The sequence below is a fragment of the Medicago sativa genome, chromosome 6 (genome assembly GCF_051527215.1).
Source record: "Medicago sativa cultivar Bolivia chromosome 6, Bolivia_mono, whole genome shotgun sequence".
Taxonomy (NCBI): Eukaryota; Viridiplantae; Streptophyta; class Magnoliopsida; order Fabales; family Fabaceae; genus Medicago; species Medicago sativa.
The window spans coordinates 53,060,818-53,087,879 of record NC_140754.1 but is presented as its reverse complement, the minus strand read 5'-3'; the positions used below and the strand labels follow the sequence as shown (position 1 = coordinate 53,087,879).

General features: G+C 34.9%; 1 long non-coding RNA gene across 1 annotated transcript; it reads right to left on the bottom strand.

Annotated features, from left to right (window-relative positions):
- Window positions 1–8,610: 8,610 nt before the first annotated feature.
- Window positions 8,611–19,825, bottom strand: LOC146915629 (uncharacterized). The gene is made up of 3 exons (XR_015014686.1): window positions 11,762–19,825; window positions 10,974–11,076; window positions 8,611–10,632 (listed from the first exon to the last, which is right to left on the bottom strand). It is a non-coding gene; the product is annotated as an uncharacterized LOC146915629 (long non-coding RNA).
- Window positions 19,826–27,062: the final 7,237 nt, after the last annotated feature.

Below are 27,062 nucleotides of genomic sequence, written 5' to 3'. Positions count from 1 at the left end.
AGGGCGTTATAGCTAAAGCTTGTAGAATGAATGCAGAAGGAAGATTCCAAGAGATAGTCAAGAAGGAAGATGTCCTGCTAAAAGGCTACTACAACACTCTTATGGGTGGAAAGAAAGATGCCAAGCCTTCAGAAATGGAGATTCACAACCGGATGTTGGTGAAATTCAGTAATGATTGCTTCTTTCAAAGAGCAGGAGGGTCTGATCAACCCAACAACCAACATAAGCTAGCAATTTACTTCATGGCTATTCTGGAAAAGATAAACCTCCCCAGATATGTAATGGATCATCTCTGCTGGGCTATAAACGAAAGCACTATTAGAGGAAGGAAACAAGTGCCCTATGGAAGATTGCTCTCTGAGATCTTTCATCAAGGAAGGGTGGTGGAGTTCTTAAAGAGGACAAGGAGTGCTTTTGATAGATGGTTCGAAGTATCTACTGCTGAAAGGACTATCAGTAGCAGGAGTTTAATATCTATGAAGTTTATCAAGGAAGCCCCTCAAGATGAAAAGTGGTTGGAGATGACCACAGAAGAAACTGATACTATCAGGGACTTTCCTTCCATCTTTAAGGAAAGCAATCCTGAAATCTTAGCCAAATCAGTAGCTGAGTACGCCTGGAGGGAGATGCTAGCCCTCAGAAGGAAGCTGCTCCTGGAAAAGGAAAGAAGGTTAAGGGTGCTACTGCATCAGAAACTGCTACAGATAAGGGCAAGCAAAAGAAGGATGTTAAAAGAAAGAGGGGGAAAGCTGAAACAGTTTTTCACAAGGAAAAACTGGATGAAGCTTTGGATGAAATAGAAAAGGTAGAAGCTGAGCCCAAACTGAAGAAGAAAAGGGCACCTGTTGAAATGAAAACATCTACTATTGAAGTGACTCCAGCCATGAAGAGGATGGCTAAGGAACGTTCTGATGATTATCTAGCGAATTGGCGAGAAGCAAAAGCTTTGAAAGAATTTGTTGGTGCTGATAACGTAGAGCAAGAACAGATGGATCAGAATGTGAATCTTAGAACTCCAGAACAACAAGCTCTACCTAAAGAAATTTGATGCCAAGGCCCAAAGAGGAATCTTTTTAGGTTACTCTGAAAGGTCAAAGGCATACAAAGTGTATAATTCAGAAACACTCTGTGTTGAAGAATCTATGCACGTTAAATTTGATGACAAGGAGCTTGAAGATAAAACTTCAAAGCAAGATGAAAGTTTTGCAGAGATACAGGTTCCTGAAGTTACTCCAGAACCTGATCAAATAGCTGAATCTGAAGATAGTCTTGAAGCTGAACCCACATCAGAAGCGCAAGATGAAACTGCTTCTGATGAAGCACAAGATGGCTCACATCAAGCAGATCCTCCCAGAAACACATTCAAACACAAGTCTTCACATCCTGAGGAGCTAATCATTGGAAACAAAGATAGTCCAAGAAGAACAAGATCACATTTCAGACAAGTAGAGTCAATGATTGGACTAATCTCAATGATTGAACCTACAACAGTTGATGAAGCACTTTCAGATGATGGATGGATCCTAGCTATGCAAGAAAAGTTGAATCAATTTCAAAGAAATGATGTGTGGGATCTGGTACCCAAACCTCAGCACAAGAACATTATTGGAACAAAATGGGTATTTAGAAACAAGTTGAATGAGCAAGGTGAAGTAACAAGAAACAAAGGCAGACTTGTTGCACAAGGGTATAGTCAACAAGAAGGCATTGATTACACTGAAACGTTTGCTCCAGTTGCAAGATTGGAAGCAATCAGGTTACTTCTTTCCTATGCAGTTAATCATGGCATAATATTATACAAATGGATGTCAAGAGTGCATTTCTAAATGGTGTCATAGAAGAAGAAGTGTATGTCAAGCAACCTCCTGGATTTGAGGATATTAAATATTCTGACCATGTTTTTAAACTGAAGAAATCACTATATGGCTTTAAACAAGCTCCCAGAGCTTGGTATGATAGACTAAGTAATTTCTTAATCAAGAATGATTTTAAAAGAGGACAGGTTGATACAACACTCTTCAGAAGGACCCTTGGGAAAGATATTCTTGTTGTGCAAATATATGTTGATGATATAATATTTGGTTCTACTAATGCATCTCTTTGCAAGGAACTTTCTGAGTTAATGCAGGATGAATTTGAAATGAGCATGATGGGAGAGCTGAAGTTCTTCCTGGGCATTCAAATTAATCAATGCAAAGATGGAGTCTATGTTCATCAATCTAAGTATACAAAGGAGCTTCTGAAGAAGTTCAAGTTTGAAGATTGTAAAGTGATGAACACTCCAATGCACCCTACGTGCACCTTAAGCAAAGAAGTTGAAGGAGCAAAAGTTGACCAGAAGCTGTATAGAGGTATGATTGGTTCTTTGTTATACCTCACTGCATCTAGGCCAGATATTTTATTCAGTGTATGCTTGTGTGCAAGATTCCAATCAGATCCTAGAGAATCTCATATGACTGCTGTCAAGAGAATCTTCAGGTATTTGAAAGGAACAACTAATCTTGGACTCCTTTATAAGAAATCCTTAGATTATAAGCTAATTGGATTCTGTGATGCTGATTATGCTGGTGATAGGATTGAAAGAAAGTCAACCAGTGGCAATTGTCAATTTCTGGGTGATAATCTTATATCCTGGGCTAGCAAAAGACAAACAACTATTGCTATGTCTACAGCAGAAGCAGAATACATTTCAGCTGCAAGTTGTTGTACACAACTACTTTGGATGAAACATCAGTTGGAAGATTATCAGATAATTGCTAACAGTATTCCCATTTATTGTGATAATACTGCTGCTATTTGATTGTCTAAAAATCCAATTTTGCATTCAAGAGCTAAGCACATTGAAATCAAACACCATTTTATCAGAGATTATGTTCAAAAAGGAATTTTAGATATACAATTCATTGATACTGAAAATCAATGGGCTGACATATTTACTAAGCCTTTAACTGTTGAAAGATTTGATTTTATAAAGAAAAATTTGAACATGCACTTTGTATCTGATTAAATGCTTGCTTGCTCCTGAATAGGATTTTAGGTTCTGAAGTCAGTTCAGAAGCAGTAGTCCATCAGAACCTCTTTATTGAGGTTCTGAGGAAAACTCGCTTCTGATAATAATGACGTCAGCATCTGAAGTCCAGAAGCTGGATTTGTTGCTTCTGAATAGTTGAATTAGTGGAAACGTTGGGAGTTACTTTTTAAAAGTAACTTCTGGCCCACTAACTTGGTAGTTACTCTGTTAACTTCTGACGTGGCCTGTATGTATTGGTGTATAACTAAAAGGGCAATGATGATTTAATAGCTTTGAAAGTACTTTTCATGCGCCCCCAATTTTGTCATTAATGTTATGTTTGTTTGTCTCTTTTGAATTGCAATCGTTTTACTTTTAACACTTTGTCAATTCACACACTTCTCACTCACAACAAACATATTTGCTTTCAAACCTCTTGCGAAGTAAGCGCATTCTCTCAACCCTAGAACCCTAAAATCTTCATCTTCTTCAAATCTTCTTCAATCATCAAATGGCATCATCAAGCTCAAAAGTTTCAGAATCTACCTCAAACATGCATAGCGTACCAGAATCTGGGTCCGTCTACAAAGAGAAGACTATGGATATTTCATGGAAATCCTTAATATTTCAAGTAGAGTCATCGGTGGATTTTGCTTCACTCAAGAAGTACGAAGTGAATATGGAATGATTGATAGAAACTCAGAAGCTGTCTGAGTATTTCAAGATGCTAAATGGGCCAACATATGTGAACTTGGTCAAGGACTTTTGGTTAAAAGCTGAAGTGTACAATGAAAAGCCTGCAAAAGTCGTAAGCAAACAAGCTGGGTCAAAGAAAGGGAAAATGACCATGGATATGAATCCTACATCATTTGATAGCTTAGAAATAAGGTCTGAAGTGATGGGCATTCCTATAACCATCACTGAGGGCGTTATAGCTAAAGCTTGTAGAATGAATGCAGAAGGAAGATTCCAAGAGATAGTCAAGAAGGAAGATGTCCTGCTAAAAGGCTACTACAACACTCTTATGGGTGGAAAGAAAGATGCCAAGCCTTCAGAAATGGAGATTCACAACAGGATGTTGGTGAAATTCAGTAATGATTGCTTCTTTCAAAGAGCAGGAGGGTCTGATCAACCCAACAACCAACATAAGGTAGCAATTTACTTCATGGCTATTCTGGAAAAGATAAACTTCCCCAGATATGTAATGGATCATCTCTGCTGGGCTATAAACGAAAGCACTATTAGAGGAAGGAAACAAGTGCCCTATGGAAGATTGCTCTCTGAGATCTTTCATCAAGGAAGGGTGGTGGAGTTCTTAAAGAGGACAAGGAGTGCTTCTGATAGATGCTTCAAAGTATCTATTGCTGAAAGGACTATCAGTAGTAGGAGTTTATTATCTATGAAGTTTATCAAGGAAGCCCCTCAAGATGAAAAGTGGTTGGAGATGACCACAGAAGAAACTGAGACTATCAGGGACTTTCCTTCCATCTTTAAGGAAAGCAATCCTGAAATCTTAGCCAAATCAGTAGCTGAGTACGTCCTGGAGGGAGATGCTAGCCCTCAGAAGGAAGCTGCTCCTGGAAAAGGAAAGAAGGTTAAGGGTGCTACTGCATCAGAAACTGCTACAGATAAGGGCAAGCAAAAGAAGGATGTTAAAAGAAAGAGGGGGAAAGCTGAAACAGTTTTTCACAAGGAAAAACTGGATGAAGCTTTGGATGAAATAGAAAAGGTAGAAGCTGAGCCCAAGCTGAAGAAGAAAAGGGCACCTGTTGAAATGAAAACATCTACTATTGAAGTGACTCCAGCCATGAAGAGGATGGCTAAGGAACGTTCTGATGATTATCTAGCGAATTGGCGAGAAGCAAAAGCTTTGAAAGAATTTGTTGGTGCTGATAACGTAGAGCAAGAACAGATGGATCAGAATGTGAATCTTAGAACTCCAGAAGCTGATGCTTCAGAGTCTGATGCTGCAAAGGATAAAGGAAAGAGGCAGAAAGTTGGTGCTGCTTCTATTCCTATAAAAAGAAGTAAAGGCAGATCAGAACCTATCATAACCAAGGAGCATCTGAGTAAAGCTCTTGATGGGATAAGAGCAAAAGATCACGAAAAGAAAGCATCTGGGCCAATCTTCACTCCAATGATGGAAGTTACTTCTGACATGAAGAAGAAGACTGATGAAGAAGCTGCTCAGATGATAGCTGAACTGCAGGAAAGGGAAGCTCAGAAGAGAAGGGATAGGGATGAAAGTCTTAAAGCCTCAGGCCTTGAACATTGTGATGAGTTCTTCAAGGATAAATCTGCGGAAGTCAAGGAAGTGGCCGTTCAAGCTTTGAAGAAAGTTGGAACTTCAGAAGCTGTTCTAAAAGCACCAGATGCTACCACTTCAGTAGCTGGCTCTTCAGTCAAAGTAATTCAGATTCCAGTTACCTCACCCCTCATTTCACCCTCTTCATCACAACCACCTGCACCTGAACCTTCAGAAGACACTTCTGTCTTAGACAGCCTTGCTCTCCACTACTCAGGTGAGTTACCTATAGACAAACCCACCTCACAAAAAGCCTCTGAGACAACTTCAGAAGCAGCTGCTTCTGATAAAGTTGTTTCAGAAAGCCCCCATCAACAACCACCTGAACCACACAAACCCACATCACCCCCACAATCACCAGTAGCTACCATTGACCCCCAACTCAACACTCAAACATCAACTTCACCACAACAACCACCAACGGAAACTGAAACTGACTCCCAACTTAACCAACAACCAACTCCCATGGATATTGACAATCCTCAAGTCAATGTCCAAGCCTCAACCTCAACCACACACATTGCTTCTAACCAGACATCATCCTCAACTCCATCTCAACACATCACCATTCCAGTATCTAGCCCTGTTCAAGACCTTGTACTTAGTGATTCTGACCTTGAAACTCTTGAACAACCACCCCCAAACAGCCAGGAATCTGGAAATTTTGACGTTGAGCTACTCAAGATCCTCTCTGAAATGCATGATCTGGTGGATCAAAGAAGGACAATTGATCTCACCAATGCATATGAAGAAAAATGGGCATCACTTCAAGAGAGAGCTAATGAGGTGATAAGGGCTGTAAAGGATAAATGCATCAGAATCAAGGGAGCTTCTGTCAGAAGGTTAATGGAGAATCTGAAGCACAGACTAAGAGTTAGAAGTCCAAGACTGCTTCTGGCAAACAAGCCATTCTTCTCAGAAATGGACTACTTGACCAGAGACGCAAGGATGTTCAAGCTTCTGAGGCAACAGATGGCACAGCAGCAGCAAGAAGCTAGAGCAAGGGAACATGCTCTTCTCCAGAGGCAACAATATCTTGAAGAACTGTTGTAGAAGCAAACAGAAGAAATGGAGAAGATGAAGAAACAACAACAAACCAACCCATAGTTGCACACCTTAGTGTTATTTTTTTTGTTTGTTGTTTGTTTTAGATCTGTAGTTCTTGCTTCTGAAACTTTCTTGTTTTATTGCTTAATGCTTCTGAATGCTTAATGGTTCTGACTGCTTAGCTGGTTCTGATTCACATATGCCAGGATATTCTTGTTCATATACATATACATTGCTCTGATTTATTTAGTCATTTATGCTCTATATTATTGATAAGTCTATAGGTTCTGAGTTTACTTATTATACTCTCTTCATGTTTGAGTTTTTCTCAAATCTTTTTGTCTTTTATGTTTATTTGTTTTTTTTAATAATGACAAAAGGGGGAGTATATGTGATAGTATTTAAAGGCTCTGAGCCCCATTAATGATATTTGAAAATTCTTTTGAAAAACTTCTATCATTTTTTTTACCTTAAGGGTATAAGCTATGAACGAAAGAAGGAGTATCAAATTTCAAACAAAATTAATTGAACCATTCTTCTTATCTACAAGTTAATTCTTTCAATTTTGCTCTGATATTTTTTTTACGCGCTAAAATGAATTTAATTAACCTGGATAGAACTTAGGGGGAGCTTACAAACCTCACCTTAAAGACTATCAGACTCAGGGGGAGTTTGAGCTTACAAACCTCAAATTCTGAGCTTACAAACCTCAGAACCCCAAAGTTAACTTGTTAATTAGATTAACAACAATTGATCAATTTTAAATACTATTGTTTGTCATCATCAAAAAGGGGGAGATTGTTGGAACAAAATGTGTTTAACAATTAACCTTAAAGAGTTTTGATGATAACAAGGTATTAAAAATTGTAAATTGGACTAGCTAATATTTGTTCAAGTGTACAGGACCATAATTAAAAAGTTACATGATTTATTGGTTCTGAATGAGCAAATAAAGAGCAAAGGAAACAACAAAATTTGATGCTTGGACGCTCCTGAAGGCAACTTGCTACTGAAGAGAAAAAGCGCTCCTGAAGTTTAGTCGCTTCTGAAGTAAGAATAGTGCTCCTGAAGAATAGTGCTCCTGAAGACAAGAGGTCCAGAAGTCGTATCATCAGAAGCTGTATCATCAGAAGCTGTATCATCAGAAGCTGCATCATCAGAAGCTGCAGAAGCTGCCTCATCAGAAGCTATTTCACCAGAAGCTGAATATCAACTGGATTTGCAAAGATTCAAGAATTGAAGAATTATCACTGCAAAAGCTGTCTATTGGATTCGAAAACGCAACAAAGGATTAGTGAAATTTTGCAACGGTCATTTCAAAGGTGTTTGAAGGCATGTGCTTGCAATTTGGACGAAAGCGTTGACATTTGTACGAATTGTACAACCACGTTCTCCACTACTCTGTTTTGTGTCCACGCTACAAGACAAGAAAACAGCTCTAGAATACGGCTTCGCCAGCATAGATGTTCCTTTGGATAAGGAATGGATTTCAAATTAATTCTTCATAGGACAACAACCAAATCAGGCAAAAGATCAAAGGTGAAAGATCAAGCTTCAACAACGACTCTTTGGTGTGCTGGCAATTTCACAACGTCTCTTTCACACCTCTATCTAAATGAGTGAAAACCTAGAGATTTGGTAATGCTGAACAACAGACTCTCAATATTTTTACAAGTGTCAAATCTTTGCTGAAATTGTTCTGCATTCACTTAGAATTTCTGTGTCTCAAAGTCATTTCTTAGAAATTCTTAAGTCCATTGAGTCTGTATCTGATTTGTATTGTGAGCACCTCTGATTGTATATCAAATGTTCAACCTAAACAATTTTCTGTGTAATTTTGTTTAGTTAGGAAGTCTCTTGCAGTTGTGCTTGAGCAGGAAGTCTCTTGATTGTGTTCTTGAGCAAAGGAAGTCTCTAGCTTGTGTGCTTGAGCAAAGGAAGTCTCTTGCTTGTGTGCTTGAGCAATTGTAATCAGATATTACTCTTAGTGAAATCTCCTTGGAAGTGCAAGGGGGACTGGACTACTTCCGGATTGTGGAAGGAACCAGTATAATTGCTTTGTGTCGTTCTTCTTCTCTCTCTCTCTATTTTATTCCGCTGCATTTAGATTCTGATTATCACTTCAGAAGCTGTCTCACTTAGCTTCTGATCAGCGTGTTCAGGTTTTAGGAGAAACGAAGAATTTTTCAAAACACAATTCAACCCCCCTTCTTGTGTTTTTCTCACCTTCACATTAAACTTCAGACTCTAAGACGTGAGTTTGAGTTATTAAAACTGAAAGAGTCTGAGACTGTAAAAGAATATTATACCAAGATAAAAGAACTTGTGAGTCAAATGAAAACTTACGGGGATAGTATTCTTGACAAAAGAATTGTTGAGAAAATTCTAATTTCTATTCCTCATAAGTATGATGCAATTGTTACTACGATTGAGCAAACCAAAGATCTGTCCACTTTGTCAGTGACAGAATTAATAGGCTCATTAGAAGCTTATGAGCAAAGATTGAATAGGCATGATGATGATACAATTGAAAATGCCTTTCAATCAAAGCTTAAATTACGGTCTCAAAATAAAGGATTTGGAGGAAACAAGAAAAGTGGAGAAAATTCTAGAAAGAAAGAATTTTCTAGAAATTTCTCAAAGAAAAATCAAGATGATTATCCTCCATGTGGCATATGCAAGAGGACCAATCATGCCGAGAAATATTGTCGATGGCGCGGAAAACCACAACGTGGATACTGTAAGAAATTTGGACATTTGGTACAGCAAAAATAAGCATCAAGCAAACTTCGTTGAAGAGCATGAGTGTGAGAAGGGCCAACGTGACTATGACCAACATCTTTTTTATGCCACACAAGATTCCAATGACGAATTGAGTAGAAATTGGTACTTGGATAGTGGTTGCAGCAATCACATGGCCAAAGATGAGAGCAGCTTCAAGGATATTGATGACTCTGTCAAAGTAAAGGTTCGACTGGGAAATGACTCAGTCGTGGAATCTAAACGCAAAGGCACTGTGATGGGTGGAAACTAAGAAAGGTACGAGGTTCATCAACGATGTCTTACTAGTCCCCAATCTTAAAGAAAATCATTTGAGTATTGGTCAAATGATGGAGAAAGGATATATTATACACTTTGAAGGAGACACATGCTCAATATATGACAACAATCATAAAAGGAAAGAGATATCCAAAATAAAAATGGAGAAAAGAAATAGAAGCTTTCGAATAAGCTTCAAATATACTACTAACACTGCCTTCAAAGTTGAAGTTGATGAAAATGCAAGCTGGAATAGGAATGCAGGACAAGTTGAGAGAAGCAACATTACCATTCCAATAAAACAATCAAACAGTGAAGCTATAGAAGAAGCAACTGAGGAACCAGGTACGCCACCTTCACATTCTCAACAAGAAACTTCTTCTCTAAAATCTACTCCAACAAGAGTGGGATCACTGGTGGATATATATGAAACTTGCAACTTGGCTAAACATGAGCCTGACAACTATGAAGTGGCGTCAAAACCAGAATTATGTGCCAAAGGCAATGGAGGAAAAGATCTAAGACTAAGAAGATCTTTGAATGGGCATAATAAACATCCTCGAGCATGGTACCCGAGAATTGATCAACATTTTATCATTCGAGATTTTGGCTAGATCAATATTTGAGCTACTACGAACTATGCTTGGAGTTACCGAAATATGCATCAAGGAGGAGTGTTAAAATGTGATGCATATTTCTAGAATTCTCTAGAATGCATTAGTAACCTATATAATGTTATAGAATAATGTACATGCCTAGATTTCTCTAGAATAGTTTAGTATGTTTTAGAATTAATTAATACTACACATGTAGTAGGAAATGTCATGAAGAATCTAGAAAGAACTATCTAGAACATGATATCCACGCTATAAATAGGCAAGCATGTACTCATTTGTAATCAATCCAAACAATCCAATCAATCCAATTTGGAGAGCAATACAATATATTCTTGCTCCAAGTCCTCACACTAACTACTATATTTCAGCTATCAACTAAAGCCTTCTTCACTATCCAACTACCCTCTAAACTATAACTACTACCTAAACTACTAACAGATCATTTCAAATATAGGCTAAAAAATTATCAAAGAAAATTTTAGGGGAAATATTCTCATTATAAGAACTAGCGAAAAGAAGAGAAACTAAAATCATTCAAAGTTTAAAGCAGTTAAAGCTAATTCAGGTTTTTGTCTTGGTCCTCTTTGGTTTAACCCATTCGATTTGCCATGTGACTGCAAGAAGAGTACGAATATAATTAAATAACTGAATCATGAGTAGAGAAGAGCGCAAGAAATAATATTTTTCTTTAATAAAGCAGGGTTAGTTTTGGCTGTATTCTTCTTTTCACCCCACTGTCACACTTACTTGTGTGAATAAGAACTTGAATCTTTCTAGCTCTCATGCATCCTTAATGGTCACCAAAAAATATAATAAAACCTTAAATTTTGGGTTCATGTTGAAGAAACTTTGAAACATTACCATCAGTCACACCCTGTCGCACGCACTTGTATTCACATCAATACTATGTAAGTATTAATTAATTCAACTAAAAATGGAAGATATGCTTACTCACCGTCAAAGAGAGACTGCAGAACAGAGAACCTCAGTCCGTCCATAATCTGTGATTTCAGACTGATCGAGAAAGAGAGTGTTTCTGATCAATAACTACTTTCAGCCTGTATAAAACTTTAAATTTAAATTTGTACCAAAAAAAAAAACTTTAAATTTAAATGGAACCTTCAGATAATACAACTAATAGTATTGTTGACTATACTACTTTGATCAATTCAAAATTATCAAAAGCAAATTTATTTGAATTTCTCATTATAAGAATAATATCACAAGATATCCATCCGTCAGCCATATTTATTTCATTAGTAATGTGAAGATAAAAAAAAGATAGAATAAAAGGTAACGCAAATCTATTAAATGAAATAACCTCAGCAACGAATAGAGTTGATGCTATTGTAACAAAAGAATCAAGCCTTAATAATTCACATTAGAAGTAATCAAACAATTATTTTGATTTGTCCATGCAGCTTAGAAATCTGCAATTCGTCAATACATGAGTATTAATTCAATTAAAAATGGTAACAAATGTCACATCTGCAATTTGTCAATAGAAGATATGGACCTGTGTTTTTCTGATCAATTACTACTAAATATAGTCAATAATTTGCTTAAAAATGCATTCAGTTGTTCTCTCTTTTTGTACATTACATGTGTGCGATTTTCCAATTATCAAATCCTTAATGCCAAACAAGAATATGCATGTTCCAATTACATTATCTCTAATTACCAAACAATTTTCCAATTATCTTTGCAGATCCAGTTCAACACAAGAGTAAAGAGAAACCTAACCTGTTTCCATCGAAACACAACACAAGAGTAAATTGAAATATGATCTTATTGAGGAGACCAAGACGTATTCCCGTTGCATAATTTCATACATCAAAACCCCTTCCCTTTGCAAGCTCTGACTCTTCCTTAGATTGTTGGTGCGGATAAAAGAGGAAAATAAACCTGCAAAATCAAAACACCAAACCATAAAACAATAATAACGTGTGAGTGTGTGACATTTTTGCAACTCTCGTCAAAATACAACAGTTTTTTCGATCATAATCATGCCGAGGAGGCTATCCATACTTATAATTTTGTAATACTACGTTCATAGTAGGCTACTGATTTCTGTATGTTCCATAGAACATGTATGTACTTCCTAATAATTAAGCAGACTGTTTCGTATGTGTTATATTATCCCATGGTCAAGCCAAGCCAAGCCAATAGGCAGTTGAGAAAAATAATGCATATATCAAGCCAATATACTGTACACGTACGGTTCACCATATTCAGTAAAAGCCAAGGAAATAAAATAGCTATCAAGCAAATTCCTTGACTGAGCAAAAAAAAAAACTAACTACAATATGGAATTAAATATTAACTGTGATTAATTTGATTTGGTCTAGTTGTGTTACTGGCTGTTTGGTTTACATTTTCATTTTCTATTTTCATTTTTTGCTAATATTATTTTCATTTTCATTTCTTATTTCCATATTAAAAATAATTCATACAACTTTTATCTCTTATCTCTTATATTCTTTAAAGTTAACCCGAACGCAAAATGTTGCCCTAGATTTAACCTAACTTCATTGCACAATTTTACTATATTAACCTGTCATACCCCAATTTTTGACCTAAGGTCCCACTGACACGCGTCGCCTGACACTGATCGATCTCTGATTTTTCAGTCAAAAATTCGGCAGAGAGGTATTTTAAAATACCTCATTTTTTGTTCCGAGTCGGACCATCTTCTCTCTTCATTTTTTTTTATTTAATTTTATCTTTATTTCCATCTTTCATTTTTAATTAACTTTAATTTATTTAAGTTTTTATTTAACTTTAATTTACTTTAAGTCTTTAATTAATTTTAATTCTATTTTCTAATCCTTATCCTTTTAGCTTAATATTATTTTCTTCTTAGTCATTATCTTCATTTTTAGTTTTATTTTTTCGTTCATATCAAAAGTCAGTCTAAATCCAAAGCACAATCTGTCAGTCAAACATCCAATTCCAGTCCAGGTTCAAATCCAGCAACAAACAAACCTATCCTCCTCCTCAAGCCACAATTTTCTGCTCGATTCTCAACAGACCCTAACCTAAGCCTGTTACTATAAAGCCAGACGCCCAATTCATCTGCAAGGAAGCAAAAAAAAATTCACAAAGAAACCAACAACTTTCACGGCCAGAAATCCACCAACAACCCGCAATCGAATCACGACCTGCAATCCAAATTCATCACACATAATTCATTACCCTTTTTCACACTGCAACACAACAGTACACGATCTCAGTCTCACTAACAGAACCACAGCTTACACATAAACGCACCAAAACCGTACAACAATCAATCAACACATACCCACAACAACGAAGCCTTCAAATCCAACACTAAACAGCCATCGTACCAATTCAACGTAACCCAGTAACTCAAAACCATATGAATCAATCACATAACACCTAAACCTTTCCCAATCGCACGTAAAACCATCATCACATCCCAAAATCAAATCCAAAAATCGGCGGTAAACCAACAACACGAACCTGACACACACGCGCGGACGGTGACCCAAGCACAACACAGAGGCAGCGGCGACAACACACAGACCGAACACGTAGCTGCTGCACAAGTCCGCATCAAACCGCAACCGTCGAAGCACAACAATCAACCGTTCCAGCACTGTCGGCCGTACAACTCAATCGAACTTGTCACCCAACACAAAATCAATAACCCAAAGGTATACTCTTGTTCCATGGCTTTGTTCTTCGTTTTTCTTAAGTTTTTTTAGGAAACGAGAAGAAATTTAAGAAAGGAAATAAATTGAATAGAGAAAAGAAATAGAAAGTAAAAGAAGGAGTAAAAGAGAAGGAGGGATTGAATCAAAATAAAAGAAGAAAAAGAATGGATTTAGGGAAAAAAAAGTAAAAGAGAAATTGAATTAGGATGACGGAGAAAACAAAGAAGATGAAGTTGGTGAATGAGAGAGAGAACCGAGGGATAGATTGAGATGAAGAGAGAGAAATGCACAATGAAAATGAATGAAAAAACCCACACACCCTTTATATACTTCCCTGAACCGGTTCGTTTCTCCTGGTATCAAACCAGGGTTGAACCGAACCGGTCTACACCCTATGTCCTCTTAAGCCCAGCGCCACTTACCCATATAGCCCAATTCCTACTCATTTTATTTTCTGCACAGCCCCTTTTAATCCCTACACCCCCTGTCTTGCATCATATCATTTTATTCCAATTTCCTCATGCATTTTAATTTCGTCTTGCGTTTTTTATTATTATTATTATTATTATTATTATTATTATTTCTTGTGCATTTTTATTATTCTTATATTTATTAGACTAGGCTGATATCTATCATTCATTTATCCATTGCATACATATTTATTTCGTGTCATTTCATATGGAACTTAGAATGTACATATAGGTTTGATGTAAATAATTCATGCATGTTTATTTTTTTTCGCATATTTTAGAATGTAAATATAGGCTTAATGTAAATCATGCATATTTATTTTTCTGTCATTTACTTTCCGCAGACCGTAGAATGTATTTAAATAGGTTTTTTTGTAATAGTTTAGGAACATGTGTGCGTGCGTGTGTGTATGTCTTTCTTTTTATGCTTCTAGATTAGGTTAAAGGTCCTCGTGGTGGTCCAACGCCACCATAAGGTACCTACGCTTTACTTTCCGCTCCGTTAGTTTAATTTCTTAGTCCAATGATTTAAAAACTACAAAAACATGCAAATATTCAAAAAATCACAAAAATATTTTTCTTAAATAAACCTTGATCTTAAATCAAGTGACCGTCTTTTTTTGTTTTATTTTCTTAATCAAACTTCAATCAATTTAATCTTACTTCAAGTCTCTTTTTCAATATGAAAAAACACCAACAAATACTCATTTGCCACTTGGCTTTTTATCTTTTTCAAAACTAATAAAAAACACTCAACCAATCAAACATCGATTTCTACCCCGAACTATGAGGTTTTGATCCCTCACGGGTACGTAGGCAGAGGACACTCATTCTTCCAAATCAATAAAATGTAGATAAACTAGGTCTCCTTTCTTTTATCATTTCAAACTCTATTTTTTTTCAAAACAAGCAAGTTATAGCACATTAATTAAATAAAACCAAGAGGTTCCCGTAGAGTACTACAGACATAAAGGGTGCTAATACCTTCCCTTTATGTAACTAACCCCCGAACCCTAAATCTTTTCAAAATATGGGGTGTTTGAACTTTTTTCCCCTTTTCCTTAAAAATTAAATGTTCGGTCGTGAAATAAATTTAGTGAGTCAAAAAGCTAATCAAATAGCCTTGATCTCCGAAAAATGACGCGACATAACCCTATTTAATTTAATCAAAATATAATTTTCGTATGTTCATGCATACATGACTGATGGTGATGGATTTTATATATCCGAAACGACGACAATTATGATGTTTTTGTTGCATCAAAGGCGACGACCTTGTTGGTGATGGTACCACATGCATCTAGAAGAGTCTAGATCATTGCATGCATTTGAATAGTTGATGAGTCGTGTCATAATTGAATATGTGATTTGGTGAAATTTGGTGAGTTTTGTGATTATGTGGATTGGTGTATATGTACATTGGTGAATTTTGTTGATGATTGTGAATATTTGAACTAGGCTCTAATTGCATGTCTTACTTGCTTGTGCTTATACACTTGGTGAATCTATTTGATGATAATTATTTTGGTAATAATAATGAGGTGAGTTGTGTGTGTGTGTGTGTGTGTGTGTGTGTGTGATGTGATGATTCCTTTTATAATGATGATTGTTTATAACTTTGAAATGATGAATTGTACTTGTTGAGTTAAGTATGCTAAATGAAGAATGAGGTGAGTAATCCTTTCATTGATTGATGTTGATAAATGATGAGCTCATTGAAGGGATTTTAAGAAGGTTTTTCAAAATTTTATAATCCTCTTAGTAGAAAAAATCTCATTGAAACGGATCTTGGTTAAATCATTAATCACAAATCAAACAAAAACTTAAACACTTTAAGATTCATTTGTTTACCTCTTGAAGAGCAGAACCTTTTAGAAGAAATATTTCTGATCACGAGCAAAGCAAAGCAGCGATGCCTCTACTCAGTCAACACGAACATAACTTCTCCGATGACCGGTGCTAGCCAATTCCAACGGAGATTCAGAGAGACTAGGTTTAGAGACTGGCGGCTAGGGTTTCTAACTTTTAAAATTAGGTTAAGTGTTTCAACAAAAAAGTCAGTAATGCTTCAGCACAACGGTTCTATTTATAGAACCACTTGTGTGGTCATCAAGCCAATCACTTAAATACACCGTACCTTACGGTGCACCGTATCTCACTTAAACACACCGTACCTTACGGTGGACCGCGTTTCTCTATTTTTTGTAAATTAAACAATAAAGTCATATTTAATTATTTAATTACTAATAAGTCTTACTTATTATTTTATAAATAAGTCTCACTTATTTATTTTATAAATAAGTCTTACTTATTTATTTCTCTCATTTATCTGTCATCTGTGTGTGAACTTATAGGTTTTCATAACGTTGGCAATAATATTAAATCACATATTTAATATTATAAACAGTGAGCGGTATCTAGCAACACATCACTACAACCCAAGTGACGAGAATGTCATGTGATCTGACGAAACCTTTCTGTGATAATGATCATGTGTATAATTACCTTTTTGCCCTCATGTCAATATTGAACACAAGGCATAGACCGTGTCATCCTTGTCTAGTTCAATATTGGGCCTGTAGACATTTCTCCTATTATGTAGGAGGGGCAAATTCCATCTAGGTCACTCATGTCCCTCATCATGATTCATGGAGTAACCATCAACCAACTTTATAGTCATCCTGTTACGGAAAACGTTTGAATGGTGACAAAGCACTCGACTCCAACATCTTGGGTACATAGTGGTTTCAGGTCGAAGGGAAGGGTGGAATACTCCACTATCACTATGAGAATATCTTATGACACTTTTCATAACTTTTACTATGTAGCATTCTCATGGCGGGTCAATCCAATATAAATATTACTCCTAATATTTATATCTATGTGAAGCCTTGATAACTCTTTATCCATGATCTGTGAGATGTGATCATCAGTCTGCCCACATAATAGTCTCTATGCTTTAATGATATCCCACTTCTCAATAAAGCTTGACTACAGATACTTTAAGAATAGTTTCCTTATGTTTAACGGGGTCTCACAATTAAGTTATACTTAATGTTCCATTAAACGGACTAACTATTCTAGGGAATTTATTATTTTGAAAAAAAAACAAAATCAATAAAGAAATGCCTTATTATTATATATTCACAATATATACTTATATCAATATCATGATACAAAGTCAAACTCAATCAACATAGATTGACTATTAGGGCTTACTCAAACAATCTCCCACTAGCACTAAAAGCCAATCAAATATTAACTCAATATCTATTGGTCAAGTGTTAGCATCAAGCACACTATGGGCAAGATACTCTACGAAAAGATAGGGAACTCTTTCCTATGTTTGTTTACAGTTCAGATTTTCTATCGAAAAGAAATTGAAGTGTCAAAGTATATATTTGGATTATTGGTGAGATCTAGTTTTCATTGCTCGCAAGATTTAAACCAATTTCATCTCAGACGAGATCAATGGAATCTGCAACGCAAGAAACACATGTTTTCCCTCAATTATGAACTAAGAAATTCAAATCATATATATTTGACATCTGTAATAGAAATAACAACTATCAGAATCTTGTACTTTTACAAATTTCATAGTTGATCTCCTAGCATAACATTTATTCCAAATTATGATCTGGATATACTGTACACCGATATGAAAGTCAACATCATTGTAACTCATTTACAATGTTTCTTTCATCTATGTTCATGAAACAATCCACATTCCTTTAAAACATCCAAGGATATTCTTGAAGGTATTCTAGTGTTGAACACTATAATCAATTTTGGTACATATTTAAAATAATTTTCTAACCATGTGTTACATGTGTCGATAATTGTTTTGGTAACTAGTATGTCATCCACATACTCCACGAAACTAATATCATTGCTCCCACTAATCTCCTTGTGTGCACAAGATTTCTTTATTAATCAAGGTTTTCATAAAACTTCGTTAATAAAACAAATAATTCAACTTCATGAAGCTTGTTCCAATTCATACATGAATTTTTGTAATATATATACCTCTCTAGCATCCTTTGGATTAACGGAACCCTACATATATGTCAAATACATATATAAGGTCGTTCTAATTAAAGAATGCAACGTCGTTATCCATCTTCTAGAATTCGTATTATACAACAATGACAATTGTAATCGTTAGATTTAAGCATTACGATGATGTAATAGTTTCGTCATGATTTTCATCACGAGTTGCATGAAACCTTCTACAATCAATCACATCTTAAAGGTATTCATAATATCATCCATGTCAGTTTTCTATAAGAAAACTCACATTCATCTCATGAGTCATACTCATTTGGATGATATAACCAATATCCATATATGGTTTGTGTACATGGATTCTTTATAAGATCCCATGGCATTTAGACATTTCTCAAAGTTCAGGCCATTTACCAACTTCTAGTAAGTCAGGTGCTCATCTTCCATGAGCATCATGTTACCTTGTTGAATCATGACAAAATCATGTTTCTCATCTTAGTGATATGAGATATCAGACTGATCTAGATCCTATGCTACTCGAACTAGCGATTTACCAACAACCCTTTGTTGAATTAGTTCATGTTCCATTCTTAGAGAAACATGTATTTTATCGTACTTGACTTAATTCAAGTTCTACATCACTCCCACTGGCTCTTGCAGAGCTATACTCCTTGAAAATGAATACTTTAGTTCTAGCGACAAACAACTTTTGTCAAGGAAGAAGATGTAGAAATAGTATCCCCTAGTTTCCTAAGGGAACCTCCACAAGTATACATTCATTTAATTTGAAGTTTAGTTTAACTAGTAAACCATATAACCTCAAATTATCATAAAGTCAAAAATAGGTACTCTTACCTCCATATCTAATATTGTGCCTTTATGATTACTCAATTAGAACTTGTTGTGGGTGAAGAATAACTGTAATTTAATTTAATTAATTTCAAGAGTCTTTGAGTTATAATCAAACTATTTTAGATCGAGTCATGTCAAACATGAAGCGGTATAAATAATCATTATACTCATTAATCAAGCATTTACCATCACGACTTACTCGTATAGTCTTTATACTTTTCAAATTTATTCCTTTTACTTCATTGTTAAAATATTTGAACAATTTTCAAAGTTTTCTTGAATCGTGTCAAATACATTTTGCTTATCTACTAAATGATTTAGTAATGTTAGATGAAGTAATAGAAACAATATCTAGCAAAAATGTTTAGTTCTCCATATACATCTCATATGTATATAAACTCAAATAAATTACGTGCCCTTTCACCTTTGTTGGTGACTGGTATACTAATATATTTTGAAAGGTGGGAATCACATCCTTCAAATGATATAAAATCAAATGAGTCCAACAGTCCATATCCACGGATTTTGGAAATGTGAATCACACCTGTTTGTACTAAACAGTAATGCCAATGACATACAAAAGGTTCAAATCTCATTTGATCCTTTTTCACTTATGTTATAGATCAACTTATCAAGATCATGGAACTCAATTCCATTACTTGATTAACACACTTGTATAGAAATTATTATTTGGATAATAGGACAACATTTGTCTTTTATTCAACTTCACAGTCCTTCTTTTGTTAATACAAGATTTAGGATTTAATATTTCTATATTATATGGAATTTAATAACAATTATTTGAGTCATATCAAGTTAAGTTTAAGTCCAAGCATAAACTCCTATAGTCAATGAAACTATTTGTTCCATTCAAGACGTAGGTGAACTTCACTTATAGTTAATGTTCCGCTTCTTTAAAACTCTCTATATTTCAACAAATATGAGATTAATCATCAAGTATCATATACTTATAATGCAGAAGTAGAAATTTAACTTTCTATAACTATATGAGCAAATAAGAAGTCTTACTTCTATTTTAACTCTTTAACAGTTTTTCTCATTCTTAAGAACAATTCTTAATTTTGTACCAATTCAGAAACTCCTTTCTGAAGATTTTGTTCTTCATAAGAACATTTAACAGTATAATAAAAATGTATATGTTGAAGAAATTGTAAATACAGAAAATAAACAAAATAAATGTATCATGATTTAAAAATATAATTAATTAGGTCTTTAATTAAATATGCTCCCACTATTTTACTCAAATCAAATGACCTTCAAACATTTGATTCAGAAAATCCCGTTGAAAGATTTTCTAGTGGTTGAAATCCTTATTTCACCTTGCTTTAAGTTAACGGGGGATGTACTCAAAACTCAGTTATTTAGGTAGGAACATTTCCAATTGTATCCTGTACAACTTTCAAATCAATTGGGTGAATAGCTTTTACTCAAGTCTATCATATAGACATTTCTCAATTATAGCTTCGAAATTTATTCTAATCTTATTAAAATTAATTTAGTTAAGTTAAACCCAAAAGAATAACACTTGGGTAAATTGGATTACCGCACCGCAACTTACTAGTATAAAATATGTGCTTCACGAAGGCAAAACCCACATATTCGATATTAGTCTTGAAGGGTGTTAAACTTTTGGAAAGTATTAACTACATCCTTGTTTCATGGCTCAATAGCGCACGGTGTGGAGACGTTATTTTTTATTTTAAATCAAGATGTCTTTGAATACAAAATCTTTTCAAATAAAATCATATATCATATATTACTTTAGACATCAAATTAATTTAAAACCAATATATTATAATTGATACCATAGCAATTATATAAATGTAAATAAAATTTGATACTCCCATGATTGACCCATAAAATAGAATAACCGTTGAATTTCTTGATTCTCACTTTTGAAACAATTTGCAAAACAACGTTAATTCTTAATGAACAATTCATTTTGAATAGACGTCGTATTTTACATCAACACTTGATGCATTTTGCAGATCCTAATCATATAAGATATTCATGACAACACAACCTTTGCGCTGTTATGAACACTAATGTGACGACGAACATCAAAAGCTTAAGAGATTGTTCATTCAAATTTACACCAATCACTTTAACAATTTAAATGATGATTCAACCAACATATCATATATACTGACGTCGCTATAGGTTTACTTATATATATATATATATATATATATATATATATATATGTGACCCTTATATCATGGCTATGAGGAACCACACAACAATTAATTTAAACAAAATCATATTGTTTGATTCATAATCAAAAGGCCAATTAATTCGTTTAAAATAATATCAATTGTATACCCCACTTGATATAAAACAAAAACGTGAGTTTTTAAGGCAACTTGGATTAGGATCACTTTTGGCTAAACAAATTAACCAACCGCATATGATATCCAATATCTAAAATCAAAATACATCCATGGTATTAATATACATAACACTATTTATTCGAGTCAAACAATGGTCAACAGCCAATATAGTTATTGAATCAAAAGTTTTTTTTTTTTGAGAAAAGTTATTGAATCTAAAGTTAAAATGTTTTTCGAACCAACACTGATCGACGATCGTTGATCAATTTTCGAAAATTCAAACGCTTTGAAATCTCCCATTCTTGAATTGATTAATCATAATAATATCGATAACACATATATACGAATTTAAATCTGAATCAATTCAATCAAACTGACTTCAATGTAATGATTTAATCAGAACCAAAGCTCTGAACCCAAGTCCATCTGTTGTAATCATCAATAATGACTAATTCATATTTACTTCCATATAAGGATGCAGTGTTAACTGCTCCAAACAAATCAATATGAAGTAATTCTAAGGGTCTGAAAGTTGAGACGACATCTTTTGTTTTAAAAGATGATTTAACAATCTTCCTTTTCTAGCATGCACCATAGAGTGCATCTGAATAATAGTCAATGTTAGGTAAGCCTCTAACAAGTTGTAACTTACTAAGCTTAGAGATTAATCTCCAGTTAGCATGTCTCAATCTTTTGTGCCACACCCATTTCCTATCATTCACTGATAGAAGGCAAACTACCTTCTGATCAACCAGTTTAGAAAAATTAATTTTATAGACATTATCCATCCTTTTTCCCTTAAATACTATGGATTTATCATTTTTGTTAACTATTGTGCAGCTGGTCTTATCAAACATTACATCATAACCATCATCACAAAACTGACTGATACTAAGAATGTTATGTTTAAGACCATTTACCAACCACAGATTACTAATAGAGATAGATAAGTTACCAATAGATCCTGTACCAATTATTTTGCCAGGTTGGTCGCCTCCAAACTTCACATTCCCTCCTTCTTTCATTGTGACGGTAAGGAACATAGAATTCTCTCTTATCATGTTCCTTTAATAACCGCTGTCTAGGTACCATGACATGTGCTTTTCGTTTTTTCTTTGGCATATCTCCAGTATTGACAGTTTCAGATTTAGGTACCCATATCTTTATGGGTCCTTTGAGGTTAGTACTGGAAGTTTTACTCTTCTTTCCCTGTACCTTGTGCTGAAAGTTTGATAGCTTCTGGTCACTCAATACCTTAGGTTTAGCACCTTTTGGTTTTGATTCCCATGAAGCAACAATTGTTTTCTTCCTCTGATTCTTAGGCTTTAAGATACCAGACTCTGAGTTCAACATACTCTGAGGTACGGGTTCTGATCTCTTCAGAATCTTGATCTTTGGAGTCTTAGAATCAGAGTTGGTCATTGCCGTAGGCTTGGTGTTCTCTGACTTTGAAATTTTCTTAGTCTTAGAACTAGAAGCTTCAGGTTCTGGCTTAGCAACAATTTCAGACTTAGCACCTTCAGGTACAAAGAAGGTTTTCATCCCTTCCTTAATGCACTCACAACTTGCTTTAAGACTGATTTTATTAGGTTTCCCCTCTGAGAATCCAATCCTTTTACCATTGGTCTTGTAAATGCCATAAATCATAGAAGCCACTTTGCTTCTGTCAATACCAGATATAATAAAATCTTCAAGAGCAATTTTATGTTTACTTAAAGGTTTTTGTTGGGTATTTGTGTTGGCTACATTATTGCTAAAACAAATATCCTTATTCTGTAAGTTGGAACCAATGTTCCAACATGTGGTTAGGCAACTCTGTAAGATGTTGGATACAATGTTTCAACATCCTGGCATGGTTCAGTGTGCCTGGGTTCATGCCTAAGTGTTCGTGCGCTCTTTATTGTTTAACGAAACAATATTTCCTTTACTTATTGACCAAGCATCGCGCATATCATCTAGGAATCAGCTTTGGAATATTTCTAAAGTAGATATTTTATTTTAGGAAATATTTGTTATTACTTGGAACGCTCCTATAAATGTTCCGACATTTTAGGACTTTCCAGAATTGTTTCTGATTCTTGTTTTGCAGATTAGCTGAACCGATCTGCAAGTTACTGAAGCCTAATGATTTATTTAGCCCAAGCTGCTTCGGTATAAAAGGAAGACTTCAACACCTAATTGCTCATTCAAGCCGTCATACTAAAAAGTTTAGATTTTTAGAGTTAGAGTCTTCATGTATTCTGCTCTTGTATCGTTTGTGATGCAAGTTTAGAATCTCTTACTGTGTGCCATTCTTGTGTCGTCTGTGATACTTGTTTAGGACTGAGTGTGTGAGTTTGATACTCTTGTGCACTAGACCGAAGTTGTGAAACAAGGTTCTAGTTGATTGTTTTGGAAGGTAACTTCTACTTTTGTTTTGGTTAAGGTCTGATAGGTCACTGGGGCAATGACTGACCATTAGGATAGTTGTAACACCTCGTTTTCCCAACATAAAAATTTCTTAAATAAAAATCAGAGTTTAACAACTTTAAATGGAATGCTACACTTCTCAAAATTCATAAATGGGATAAATAACAATTTATCCTTCAAAATCATTCATCATAAGTATTTCATATCTTCGCAGCGGAATTAGTTCAATCAACATAAAAAGTCTTGGCACACAGGCCTCATCATAAAGTCTCATAAAATCTTGTTTCATCATTTATTCATAAAAGTTCGTAAACAACACGTAAGGAATAGAAGTAAAGTCAAAGTCCCATCCCGTTACGTATAAGAGTACCTAGACACACGTGTGAGGAGTCCACTCACGACCGCCTCTAATATTTATTACCTGCAAGTTACCCATACGAAGAGCAACATTTTCAAGCAGAAGGGGTGAGATTTCACAAACATATTAAGCATATAATTCATCAAAATACATTTAACAACATAAAACATCATAAACATCAACAACAATAATCATTTAACATCATATCATCATCATAAACAGCTCTTAATCAAACTCATAATCAAATTCATAAACAACTTCATAATCGACTCAACACTTGACTATGCAACTCTTAACATCTTAAATCATCTTAGACATCTCAACAATGCAAATGCATGTGGTACCAATACAGGGCATCAAGCCCCCAAAATATATGAGCATAAATAGGCTCTTCAGGGCATCAAGCCCCCAACAAAAGTGAGCGAAAGCTCCAGGGCATCAAGCACCCAACGTAATTTTGAGCAAAAGCTCCAGGGCATCAAGCCCCCATCTTTAATGAGTATGCAACGGACTCAACTTCCTACAACTTAGACAACATCATGAACATCTCTTATAATTCTATTAATATGGACAACTTCTTACATTTTTACAACTTAGACCGACATATGACATTAAATGGTCAACAGCAGCAAAACAGGAACAAATGCAGCAAATAACAGTGCTTAATATCACAACATCATTGAGGAATGAATCGTATCAACATGAACATCATAATAATACTTATAAATCATTACTTCATTACTAATAATCTCAGTCATCTAAATCAGGCTTCTGGACAACTTTAATTATTCTAATCAACCTTCATTATTACTTCTAAGATCAACTCATAACTACACGTGCGAAAAGATCGCAAGGAAATGCAATTGGGCAGAATGGACTAGTTGCTCGCTGCGGCGAGTGGGATTGCTCGCTGCGGCGAGCGAAACATGCTCACTGGACCTCTGAAATGGCTTGCTCGCGGTGGCGAGCGATCTGGGTTTACTCCCTATGGCGAGTAACATCGCTCGTGGTGGCGAGCGATGAACTTCATCACTCGCGAGGCGAGTGTTGCTGCTCGCGGTGGCAAGCGATGAATGTCAGGCTCGGGAAGATTGCAGTTTTTCTCAATTTTTCACCTAATCTCATCGTTCTAACCTCAAAACAACATCTAATTATCACCCTATGGAATATCTAAGGTCTGTACACAAGTTTTGCATCAATTCAAGAAAATTTCATGGTTCAGTCATCAAAATCGTCCTCAAACCCTAATTCTCAATTCTCACAAAACTCTACCTAAATCATGCTAAATCTATTTTTCAGAATCATAGACTTAATAATATTGAAAGTTAGTCTCACCCTTACCTTAATAGATGAAAATCGCAGCTCTCTCTCTTTTCTCCTCTTCTCTTGACTTTTTCTCCCTTTTTCTCCAAAAACGTACGTTATGTAAAACTTTTCTAAACCTAACTTCTCTTATTTATAACCCCTCATCTAATTTATCTTATTTCCTCTTTCTACCACAAAACTCTCTAAATTTATAAAATAACCCACAAATTAATATTTTATTTTATTTTCCAATCTTATTTTATTAAATAACAAAATAAGTCACAACATCTCATAACATCTCTAAAAATCATATAACTCACATAAATCTTAAAAATCACATAAATCACATATAAATCATATATCTCTCATAAATCATATAAATATATGCTAAAACTCATTAAAATAATAAATAATTAAGACGGGCGTTGCAACTCTCCCCAATGGGACACCCCGTTTTCCCAATTTAAGTAAATACAAAGAATATCAGAGTTTCTCATCAGAAACGAAGTATCACATTCATCTTTAATATATTTTCCACTCATTAATAGAACAAAATACTATTTATTCAAAATAATCAGCCTTTATAAAAATCCAATAATCATATGCAGCGGAAATAGTTTTACATCATCTTATAACATCCTTGGCTGTAAAAGGCCACAACTTAACATCATAAAATAGTCTCCATGAAATTAGTCCAACAATTATAAAAAGAAATACGTAACAAGGAAAACAATGCATCAAACAATCCCCATCCCGTTACGTATCAATGCATCCTAGACGACATGACAGAGATCACTCACAACTGCATTATTCTTCGTTACCTGCTAGTTACTCATACGAAGAGCAACATTTTCAAGCAGAAGGGGTGAGATTTCACATTCATTAATAGTAAGTAACAATTCATAAAGATTAATCAACAACATATATTTAACATTAATATCATCACATAACATCATTTAATAAGGATAAAGCAACCCACAACATCTTAAACATCAACAATATATATATTCATCATTATATAACATCAACTAATATCATCCATTAAGGTCAGAACAACAACAACACCATCAAGGGCAGCAACAACATCTTAAGCAATCATCATTTATTTCATGTTATGACGACTCTACAATGCAACAACAACTCCTCATCTTAAACAACAACATCTTAGACAACTTGAATATGCATGTGGTACCACCAGGGCATTAAGCCCCCATCTCTAAGGTCATAAATGGACCTGTCGGGCATTAAGCCCCCATCTATAAGGTCATGAAGGACCTGTCAGGCGTTAAGCCCCCATCTCTGACTATGCAACGACACAACTCTAAAGCAACAACATAACTTTCGTACAACAACTAGAATGGCATAACATCATAATATTATGCATCATACAATACTCACCTAATATATTCCAACATATCAACAACAATAACAACATATACATTAATCAACTACATTCATATCAAAGTCCAAAACATTCTTCAAAAGCAAATCAAGTTTGATCAATAAGACATAAGCCAAATACTCATAAAACACCTCAACTAAATCCCTAATACTTAAGTTGAAGTTGGGAAACCAACCATAAGTTTTTGGACTAACTTGGGATTAGTTATGCTAAGC